The sequence below is a fragment of the Bidens hawaiensis genome, unplaced genomic scaffold (assembly GCF_021521415.1).
Source record: "Bidens hawaiensis isolate Kalapana, Puna unplaced genomic scaffold, B.hawaiensis_p1.1 tig00031535_1, whole genome shotgun sequence".
NCBI classification, from domain to species: Eukaryota; Viridiplantae; Streptophyta; class Magnoliopsida; order Asterales; family Asteraceae; genus Bidens; species Bidens hawaiensis.
Genome location: NW_027495341.1, coordinates 141466 through 151918, shown reverse-complemented (window position 1 = coordinate 151918; position 10453 = coordinate 141466).

Below are 10453 nucleotides of genomic sequence, written 5' to 3'. Positions count from 1 at the left end.
TCCAGATGGACGCCACTCACCAAAAGCGTCACTGAGATATTCGCCACTGAAGAGCTCCCGTGGCCAAAGCCTCCAATAATCCGACATCGTCACGATGCTGATCGGAGCAAATACTGTGACTTTCACAAGACAAAAGGCCACAACACTGAAGAATGCATAGATGTAAAAGACATGGTCGAAGCATTTGTCAGAGATGGGACGCTCGCGCACCTCGTGGCGCAATAAAGGCTGAGCAGGCGGGTGCGTGTAGAACCCCAGCTGGGGAAAACACGAATAAAATATCCAGCTTCAATATCGAGACTACATGCTGCGTAAAGAACGAGATCCCGAACCAGGTGCGTATCGGCTCGATGGCGCTCCCATCCCAACAACATGGAAGGGAGCTCATTTACACAGTTTGCATGTAAATCAATTCCAATTTGTAAAGAAAAGGCCAAGAGCCACTTCTAATGGAAATGATTCTCCTTAAAACATTGATGCTGATAATTTTACATTTGTACTTTATGAACTATCAACACTAATATGCCGGTTTTTACCGCATAATTACGTGAAAAGTCGTTGCATGGGGAAGGCGGCATAACCCGCATAAACCCAAAAAACGACAAACCTTCACGCAGGTCAGTTGAAGGGGAAAAGTTCAGTTATCCCACTAAATGAAAGTGCCGGTCTAACCGCATGAATCATGAGAGGAAACTGAACACTAACCTATCAACAACCAAGCGTCGAACGGTTAATTTTATCAACACTAATATGCCGGTTTTTACCGCATAATTACGTGAAAAGTCGTTGCATGGGGAAGGCGGCCTAACCCGCATAAACCCAAAAAACGACAAACCTTCACGCAGGTCAGTTGAAGGGGAAAAGTTCAGTTATCCCATCAAATGAAAGTGCCGGTCTACCCGCATGAATCATGAGGAAACTGAACACTAACCTATTGACAACCGCGCGTCGAACGGTTCAAAACAAAATTCTTAAAAGGATGAGGAAAACCTACACGCAGGTCAGATATGGGTAAAGTTTAGCCATCCTAAGTGCAAGTGACGGTCTTACCCGCACAATCACTAAGGAGGAAGCAAAACTTCACACCTATTATCAACCACGTTCAAAGGTTAACTTATCCTCAAAAGATGAGGAAAACCTACACGCAGGTTAGATATGGGTAAAGTTTAGCCATCCTAAGTGCAAGTGACGGTCCTACCCGCACAATCACTAAGGAGGACGCAAAACTTCACACCCATTATCTACCACGTTCAAAGGTTAACTTATTCTAAACACTTGGAAAATTGCTAATTTAAACTAAAGTATGCAAGTCATAACGTTTATAAAGCAAGGAATCCAATAAAAGAAACGGTCTTATCCGCACAAAAGATTTATATTTCATAAATATTCGTTACAAGAATGGCCGGGTAACTACCCGCCTACAAGAAAATGAATCTATACAAGCTAAAACTATCCTAGCAATGGGAAGGGATCTTCAGGATCAGGCTTCAGGGCCACTTCCACTTGGACCAGCCCCATCAGTAGAGCGTGACAGTTCAAGGAAAGCTTTGAGGATAGCTAGCCCATCATCAGCAGCAGCAACTTCGTTTACCTTCTCCACCACCGGATGCGGGAAGGCGGCGTATTTATTTACTGCTTGGTCATATATGGCTTCAGTATCAACATTGTACAAAGGGAAGTTGGAAGGCGGGACGCCTTTCTCAACGAACCCTAGACCAAGCAGGAAGCCGGCCCGTTCCCCATCCTCGTGAGAAGCGTTGAGGGCTGCGCTCATAGCATCGTCGTAGGATGTCTCTGAGAAGACCCGATGCACAACCTACAAAAGAAAATATACAAGTGTTAAAACCTTTTCTATTTACAAAGAAAAGCGTGAAGACATGAAAACATACCTGAGACAACGCTTCTCGAAGAAGCCATTCCTTGGCAGCCAGAGCTTCTTGGAGGGCAGCTTGAGCTTCGTTACGGGCGCGTTCGGCTTCACTCTTGTTGAGGTTGGCAAGCAACACCTCTTTAGCCGCAGCCTCTTCGACGCCCTTTAGCTTACGCTCGGTATGGTCAAGCACCCCCCTCTGGTCCAGGATTTCTTGAAGCTTCTTTGCATCCTCCATTGCCAAGGCATCATGAGCCTGCTGAAGAGCCTCTAATTTTGCTTTAAGCTCTTCATTCTCCACGCGTAGAGGCTCAGCAACAGCTTCAGCCTTGGTGGCCCTCTCGGTTGCGTTCCTCGCAGTTTCCTTAGCCAGCCGAAGCTGTTCATTAACAGCTTGGGCAGCCTTGGAACGGGCCTCGAGTCGAGCCTGAACTTCAACCTCAAGGGCCTTGAAGGCCTTCTCCTTCTCCGCAGCCGCTGCGGAGAGTTTTTGGTTCTCCTCCCGGATAGCCCGCGCCTGAGCTACTTCTTTAGCGCGAGCTGCTTTTAACTTGTCGTTTTCACGACAAAGCAGCTCGACGCGCGGCTGCATCCGGGCGAGGAGAACCCGAAGCTCATTGCTTAGCCTACCCTCCTGGTAGCTAGCCATGGCTTCCCCCAACGCACCACTGGGAGCAGCGTGACGAGCCCATTCCACGCACTCCACAGGGGTACGAAGGGTTGTTCCTCGGCGTATGTTCCATCGCGGAACATACACTTCATTGGAATCCGACACTGCAAAAAACAAAAAAGCAGTTAGGAAAAAGATGATAAAAAATATAAGTGAAAAAGGGCCAAAGGAACCCTACGCACCTGTAGGGTCTATAACAGGCCGATAGCCGCCGAACCCATCACCTGAACCCAAAGGAAATCCATCCAAAAGGTCAGGCAGATGGGAAGGTGGCAAAGATTGGCGAGAGCCCCCATGCGTACCTGATGGGCCGGCCGTCGGTGCCGGTGGCGGGGGCATGGTGGCAGCCGCCGCAGTCACTGCCGCAGAATCCGCAGCAATGGTAACCGCCGGCTCGGTGAAGGATGCTGTAAAAATTGCACTTACCGCCGGCGGAGACGTCAACTCGGCTGGAACAGTCGGCTCAGAGTGAGCAACTGGACCAGCGGAAGCAGGCGCAGGCGCCTGGGTCGTCGCCTCTGGTAGGCTGACCAAGCCTACCGTCATCGGCGGGGAGATAGTACTCGGCACTCCACCCTGGAATGCGTCAACATCCACGCCTGCGTAAAGAAGAAAAGTGTTAAAAGGATATTGAACTATGAAGATAAAAGCTGAAGGAAGTTGTACTTACGGGTTTTCTTGAGCCTGAAAGTACGGACGGGCGGGGACGAACCCGATGGAGCCGGCCTCTTTGCGCCGGTCACCGTCGTCTTCTTGGGCTCTCCAGAGGGGACAGTCGCAACCTCCGGAGCCATGGTCTTATCACCACCGGGATTCCCCGCCACCTCGTCGCTCTCTGTCTCCGAGTCAGACAGAGGCACCGGATCGGCAGTGGAGGCCACTTTCTCCTTTCCCTTCCCGCCGGCAGCCTTCTTCTTCCGCACCAACGGAGGACCATCTGCGGATTCCTCATCAGAACAGACGATTAGAGGAATTCCAGCAGAGGTTTCAACATGGAGGGGTCGAGGGTTGAAGAGCGCCTTACCTGGCCGCCTGGCGCTAAGGATCTCATGGCCTTGCGGATAGACCTCCACTAACCGATCCGCAGTTTGTTCGAGGATGGGCAATTCGTTCTCGTCAAGAGCGCGAGTACCCATCCGTACGGGACCGTCAGCCTCCCGCGGGTTGAGGAGCGACTTCAGGTCGTTCCCCTCTGAAATAAACAGAAAAAGTTAGAAGAAATTTAAAATCAACAAAGGGAAAGAAAGCATACCGTAAGGAACAGAGTTCGAACCGTATTCGAGGACGATCGGAACCTTCTGCGCGTCCGCCGCCTTCCAGACCCGGCTCATCCCCAACATGACCATCCCGGACTCCGCAAACCGGTAAACCGGAGATTGGATCCGAGATATCCTCGAAAACCATTCCGCCTCCTGGTAGTTGGAGGCGTGAAGGCTTGGGAGAGCTTGCCCATTTTTAAACTTCATGGCAAGGGGAATGGCGTGGGCGGAGATAAAGAAAAACTCCCTCTTCCATGCGCGAAGACTGCGCTCCGTCACGCAGATCTTTAAACCCTTAATCCGGGTTGTCAACGTGTACCACCCCTGGATGCACCTCCAAGTGTAGAAGGTCATCAGGCGGTCAACGTAGGGCTCAACACCCAGTATCCGGCACACCCACTCAAAATGGCGAATCTTGGCGATCGCCATGGGGTGCAACTCGGTCAAATGAACACCGTGCCTCTCAAGGACACGGTAAACAAACTTTGTCAATGGGAACCTAAGATTCCCATAGACAAAGAATGCTGCATAAACCCCGATCTTGCCTCTGGGGGCATCGTACACGGTCTGATGGGGTTCAGGAAACTCAGGCTCGAGATGATCGAGCATGAACTTCCTGACAACATACCGGTACAGATCGCCGGGCAGAGCACACTGGCACTCGCCAGCAGTACTCTTGTCATCGGCCGAAGACTCGAGATCACGTGAAGACATCTTGCAGAAAGAAGAAAGCGATTTCGGGAAAATGCTTGCCTGAAAAGGGGAGTATTTGCCGGAAATCGCTAAGAAGAAGAGAAGGGTGAAAGTGTGGATTACAAAGAGGTCTCTCCCCCTTTATATACTAATCGCAATTAATGCGATGAATTTAATGCGGAGGTGAGAGAAATCGAAGGTGCAATGAAACTATGACACGTGGCAAAAAGCAAGTTGGCAACAGCTGTTGACAGGACGCGTACCATTAATTTCGCGGACACGCGCCCGAAAAATCGCGCCCACGCGCCTGAAAAGCGTCTGGAATGACCATGTACTGTCACGTCACCATAACTTCCTGCACGCCCTGACACAGTCAGAAGAAACCGTCGCACGACGTTTCAGAGGTTTGGACTGTTCCTATCTTTCCACCAACCTTTCGAATTTCAAAATTCAAAATTTAAAAATATTAAAAAGTAAGCGGGAAAATACCCCTTACCTTGGCAAACAAGTAACCGTAAGACGGATGCGGGTACAGTGTAAAGGCAAAACCCTTCACATACCTAGCACCCGCAGGGAATTGAAGCCAAGTAAAACCTTGGCAAACAAGTAACCGTAAGACGGATGCGGGTACAGTGTAAAGGCAAAACCCTTCACGTACCTGTCACCCGTAGGGAATTGAAGCCAAGTAAAACCTTGGCGAACAAGTAACCGTAAGACGGATGCGGGTACAGTGTAAAGGCAAAACCCTTCACATACCTAGCACCCGCAGGGAATTGAAGCCAAGTAAACTTTGGCGAACAAGTAACCGTAAGACGGATGCGGGTACAGTGTAAAGGCAAAACCCTTCACATACCTAGCACCCGCAGGGAATTGAAGCCAAGTAAACTTTGGCGAACAAGTAACCGTAAGACGGATGCGGGTACAGTGTAAAGGCAAAACCCTTCACATACCTAGCACCCGCAGGGAATTGAAGCCAAATATTCCTCGGCAACCTAGTAACTATAAGACGGGTGCGGGTACAGTGTAAAGGCAAAACCCTTCACATACCTAGCACCCGCAGGGAATTGACGCCAGGAATACCTTGGAAGTAAAGTAACCGTAAGACGAGCGCTGGTACAGTGTTAAGGCAAAACCCTTCACATACCTAGCGCTCCGCTGGGAATTGAAACCAAGAAGGATCTTCTGGGCAATGCTTGCGGAAACGGAAATAACATCCCCGCATAGCGGGAACGTCGAGAACTACGTTGTTTGAAGCTCAAGGATGGAATTGGTGGTTTTAACATAATTGATCACTATGTTCAAAACTACCAAAACCTCATGGAGAGTCCACACAAGTGGGACTCAACGCTCCTGACTTGCGAGGAGGTTACAGACCTACCCGCATCATACCCAAAGACCAAGCAGGAAACTCGGGAATTTCTGCAAGTGACAAGGACTTCCGCGGGAAGAATCCCCATGGAAAACCTTAAAAAACCCTTTTCAAAACCCTTTGCTTAAGTCCAAAAGTTCACCTCACTTTATTAAACACGCATGAGAAGAACATTGGACTGGGGGGACTTGAAGAGGTAGGTCCCAGCAGAGCCCAGTTGGACCCGCAAGACTCACCTTAAACAGGGACGTCTGCGCAGAAACCAACTGGATCCGCAGGACCAACCATGCTCAGAGACGTGACGTCCTTACGCGCAGTACGCAAGCTGGTCCCGCAGGAAATGCCTCCCAATGGTGAAGGACTCCGCCTGTCCCCGCAGCCTCGGATACAAGCCATTAGGGAAGGCCACCCGCGCAGCAAGGCTACACGCACAAGGCACTTAGCTCTCGATCATTCAGTGTCACCTGAAGGAATGAGCGAAGCCGGGAACAATCCCGCACAAGGGCGGGAGGGGGAATACTCCCGCCCAAGTAAGCCAGTCCGTACGATACGGGAAGATCTTCTGTACTGTACCTGACGAGGTATGGGAAAAAGATCTGACTAAGGATACGATAGCTTATGGACAACAGTATGGCGAGCAGCATGCTCCTACACTGTATGTCACTATTAGCCGCTGCCTACTAACCAACTCTTGTCATACCACGTGCGTAGCCAGCAGTTGGTGGAAAAGGAATAGTATACAGCAGGCTTGGTCGCTATCAGCCGCTACCTACCCACCAACTACCAGCAGGGCACGTGCGTAGGCTACTGTTGGTAGAACATGAACACTGTTGCAGCCGGCCATACCTCCTTGGAAACCTACCTTCGGCTATAAATACCACAAATGGTATGACCATCATATCTTATCTTATATCATTATATTATACCTGATATCTGCTCTAGCAATCTCTTAATATACATTTATATTTAAAGAGCAATCTAGTCTGATTCTCACGCCGGAGGGTGGTCACAAGGAGGAACCCCCCCTTCTCAGTGACAAGCTCACGGTGTCTGTTTTGCAGGTTATCAGAAGAACCATCTTCTCAGGGTCTAACCCCTTGTGGGAAACATCTATCTAACCCCCAGGTTATCCGTAATCTGCCCGGGGTCCGGTTAGTGTTTCTTCAGTCTTACAAGAAAACTACAGAAGATAACTATTACGGTATGATTCTTGTGCACTTCTGCGCTAGCTCTTATCAACTTATATTTAGTAACTTACACAAAAGGCCCTTCTAGTTTGTCCATATTTCATCTTCCGCATATGGCCATGGGTTTATGAGTATCATTCCTATTGTTTGGACGATCGTCACACATCTCGTCCCCAAAACAGATGTCCATCAAATGAATATGTTATTTGGGTGTAACTTTACCGTTATATTGGTTAAAAATAAAAAGAAATAAAAATAGAATTTTCATGGATCCACACATTTTTATCAAGGAAATTAAATGGGCATTCTATATACTCACACCATATGATATCTAATCTCACATTATTCTATACCCACTTTGAGTAACTTTGTGATTCTGAATTAACTTTCAATGCATAAGAAAACAAGAAAATAAAACTTTAAAACTGATATGGCAACTTAACTTTCAGTACATGGTGTGATGGTGGTGAAGGATGTAGGTAGAGGTTCAAAGCAGAGCCGGCTCTGATAATTCCAATGTCCCAACTCGGCTGGGAAAAATATACTTCTTAAGCCTTAACGTACTAAATAATGTAAACATTTTCTTAAAGCAACGATTAAAGTTATGGCAGTAAACATAACAATTAGCAAAATAATGGTATTAGAATGAGTTTATGACATACTGAATAGGCTAATAGCTAACCGATTATTTGTGAAGCTCTCTTAGCATTCTTGATAACAATTTGGTGAGTCAACTCTTCATAGTTTATGCTCTCTAACATTTCATTCTCGCTAGCTATCATCACCAACCCTATAAGTCTTTCATGGGGCATTGTGGATCGTAAATAAGATTTCAATAACTACAATTCTGAAAAACTCTTTTCTACAGATATTATCGTGACTGCTGGTGTTCGAAGTCGATACTGGGTGGTGGCATCCCCACACTTATCTTTTGCTTTCCCTCAAGCAAAACTCTAAAGTAAACATTAACCGCCATCATAGGTCAACCAATTATCACCATTAATACTAGTAAGGTTTAAGGTCATACCCAGTTTCCCAGACTGACACTTTCTAGATTGACAACCCACAAATAAAGTTAATGCTACAATAAAACCTTAGAATCGCCCAGACAAGTGTACTTTGTTTCCGGTTAAGGCATACATGTTCACACCCCTCACACTATCAACACTCCACTCGGTTTAACATCTGGACTAGCAAAAGATGTGCTAGTATATGTCTCTGCCCTCAAAATACCTAATATGAGTTACAACTTAAATGCTTGCAGGTCAGTCTTATCTCCACTCATTAACCACCGGTTGCATAAAGACTCGGACTAAGGTTTTACTGAGGCTTAGGTTCAGGTGCGGATTGGGCTTATTTAGTGACTCAGGTGGATGAAACCCAGTTAAACAAACCAATATACAGACTCACGAATACAAACGGACTGATTACACAATCAACTGCTATTTACATACTCACTGTTAAACAGATAACTTTTTTTTGTCTTTTTGCTGATTTTTCAATTTTTTTTAACATCAATAACTGATATTTACAACTCAGATCTTGACAACTTTACAACTCGTCTAACTAAATGCAACTCGATAACGAATTGGATTTCATCACACGGGTAAAAATAAAATAAAGGCCAAGGCTGAAATGGTGTGTAATGTTCAGTTTAACAAACGAAAAAGGAATATGGTCCAAACGGGCTCCTAGGGGATAATGTCGGGTAAGGAATTTATTTAGTGAGGAAAATATGTACGAAATGGGTTTTCTAAAGTCCTAATCTCCATACAGGTGGTGATATTAAGATCTCGAAAAGCATGCGACAAGCAAGTTCTAATTCTGTAAAACATACCGGTTTCCCTCAATAAATGAGAAGACATGTTTTATATCTATTATATAATATGTGTATTAAGTATAGGGGCTAATCTCACAATATGTCTGGAAATATGGGCTTCCGATATGAAACATGTATACCCGTCCCCTTGACTCGTTATCCCGGCCTAAACGATTCCATTTTCAACTTCTCATTTTAAAAACATTTGTCGGGAAAACTATCAAGAAGTTGAAAACCAACCATGACCAAAAACCTCTAACTTGGCATTAATAGCAATAAGTGACAGTTAACAACTTAAGTTTCTGAATACTCTTCGAGGTACTATCGGGCTAAAAATTTTCAATTTTCCCACATCCCCACACTTGATGTTGACATTGTCCTCAATGTTAAAATAATAAAATAATTAATAACCATTTGGGGGATGAGGTTGAACTGACAATTTGACTACTTAAAAAATCGAGGAACAAATGTGATGACTAAAGCAAATTATACAATTACAATTCTAAAAACTAAAATAAAAAATAACGAAATCGTTTATGAAACTGAAATCACCTGATAATAAAGACAATGCAATGCTAAACTCGGCCCACAACTCTCAACACACTCGTGACACACGTCTCCACCACTGACTAATACTGTCTAACCAAATCTGCACAAATCTCGAGACATGTATAAGCAACCACCCATAAGTATAAGACTTAGGTCTTTCGAGAGTTAATGTTATTATTATATTATAAAAATCATTATCGAGCCGAATTAGTCAGTTTCATAAAAATTTTGCTAATTAATTAAAAATAATAAACGACCTAACTCACTTTCGTAGGAATCAAGATTGCATTTAACGTATGCAACAAGCCCTTTAAACTCTCCGGTAGCCCAGGTGGACGAGTGACGTCTCGTGAGGGTTTATAGTGAACACACCCACAAAGTTCCAAAAGCAACACAAACATAATACAAATCTACAATTATAAACATCAAACCGTGAAGTGGGAGAGGCGGTGGCTACGGTGTATATATATATATATATATTAATATTATTATTTGTTTTATCTATTTATTATTTATTTATTTTATTTAATATTTATATATATATATATATATATATGTATACACACACACACATATATATATTCGGATCATCCACGACCCATCGCGTAGCGCGATGGGTTATGGGGGCAAAGGTCGAGCTACCCGACCCAAATTGGTCATATTAGGGTTTGACCACCATCGGGTAGCGCGATGGTGGTTGGTCTGGCGTCATCGCGCTACGCGATGATGTCAGATGTCTGGGATGCCAAGTCAACCATCGCGTAGCGCGATGGTTAACCTTCCAGGGCCATCGCGTAGCGCGATGGTCCCCAGAGAACATAAGTTTTTCCAATCTTTGGGTCGGGTATTTTCCAACCCGGTCACTTTTCGACATCCCAACAACACCCTGAACACATTTCCGAAGTCGGAATTTGCAATACGTAACTGGATAGCTGTGAAATTGACCAAACGCTTACCGAACCTCCATGACTTGCACTTCACCAAAACCTCCCCACACTTGGGATTTGCTGCACAAAACTCGAGACAAAAGTCAAACA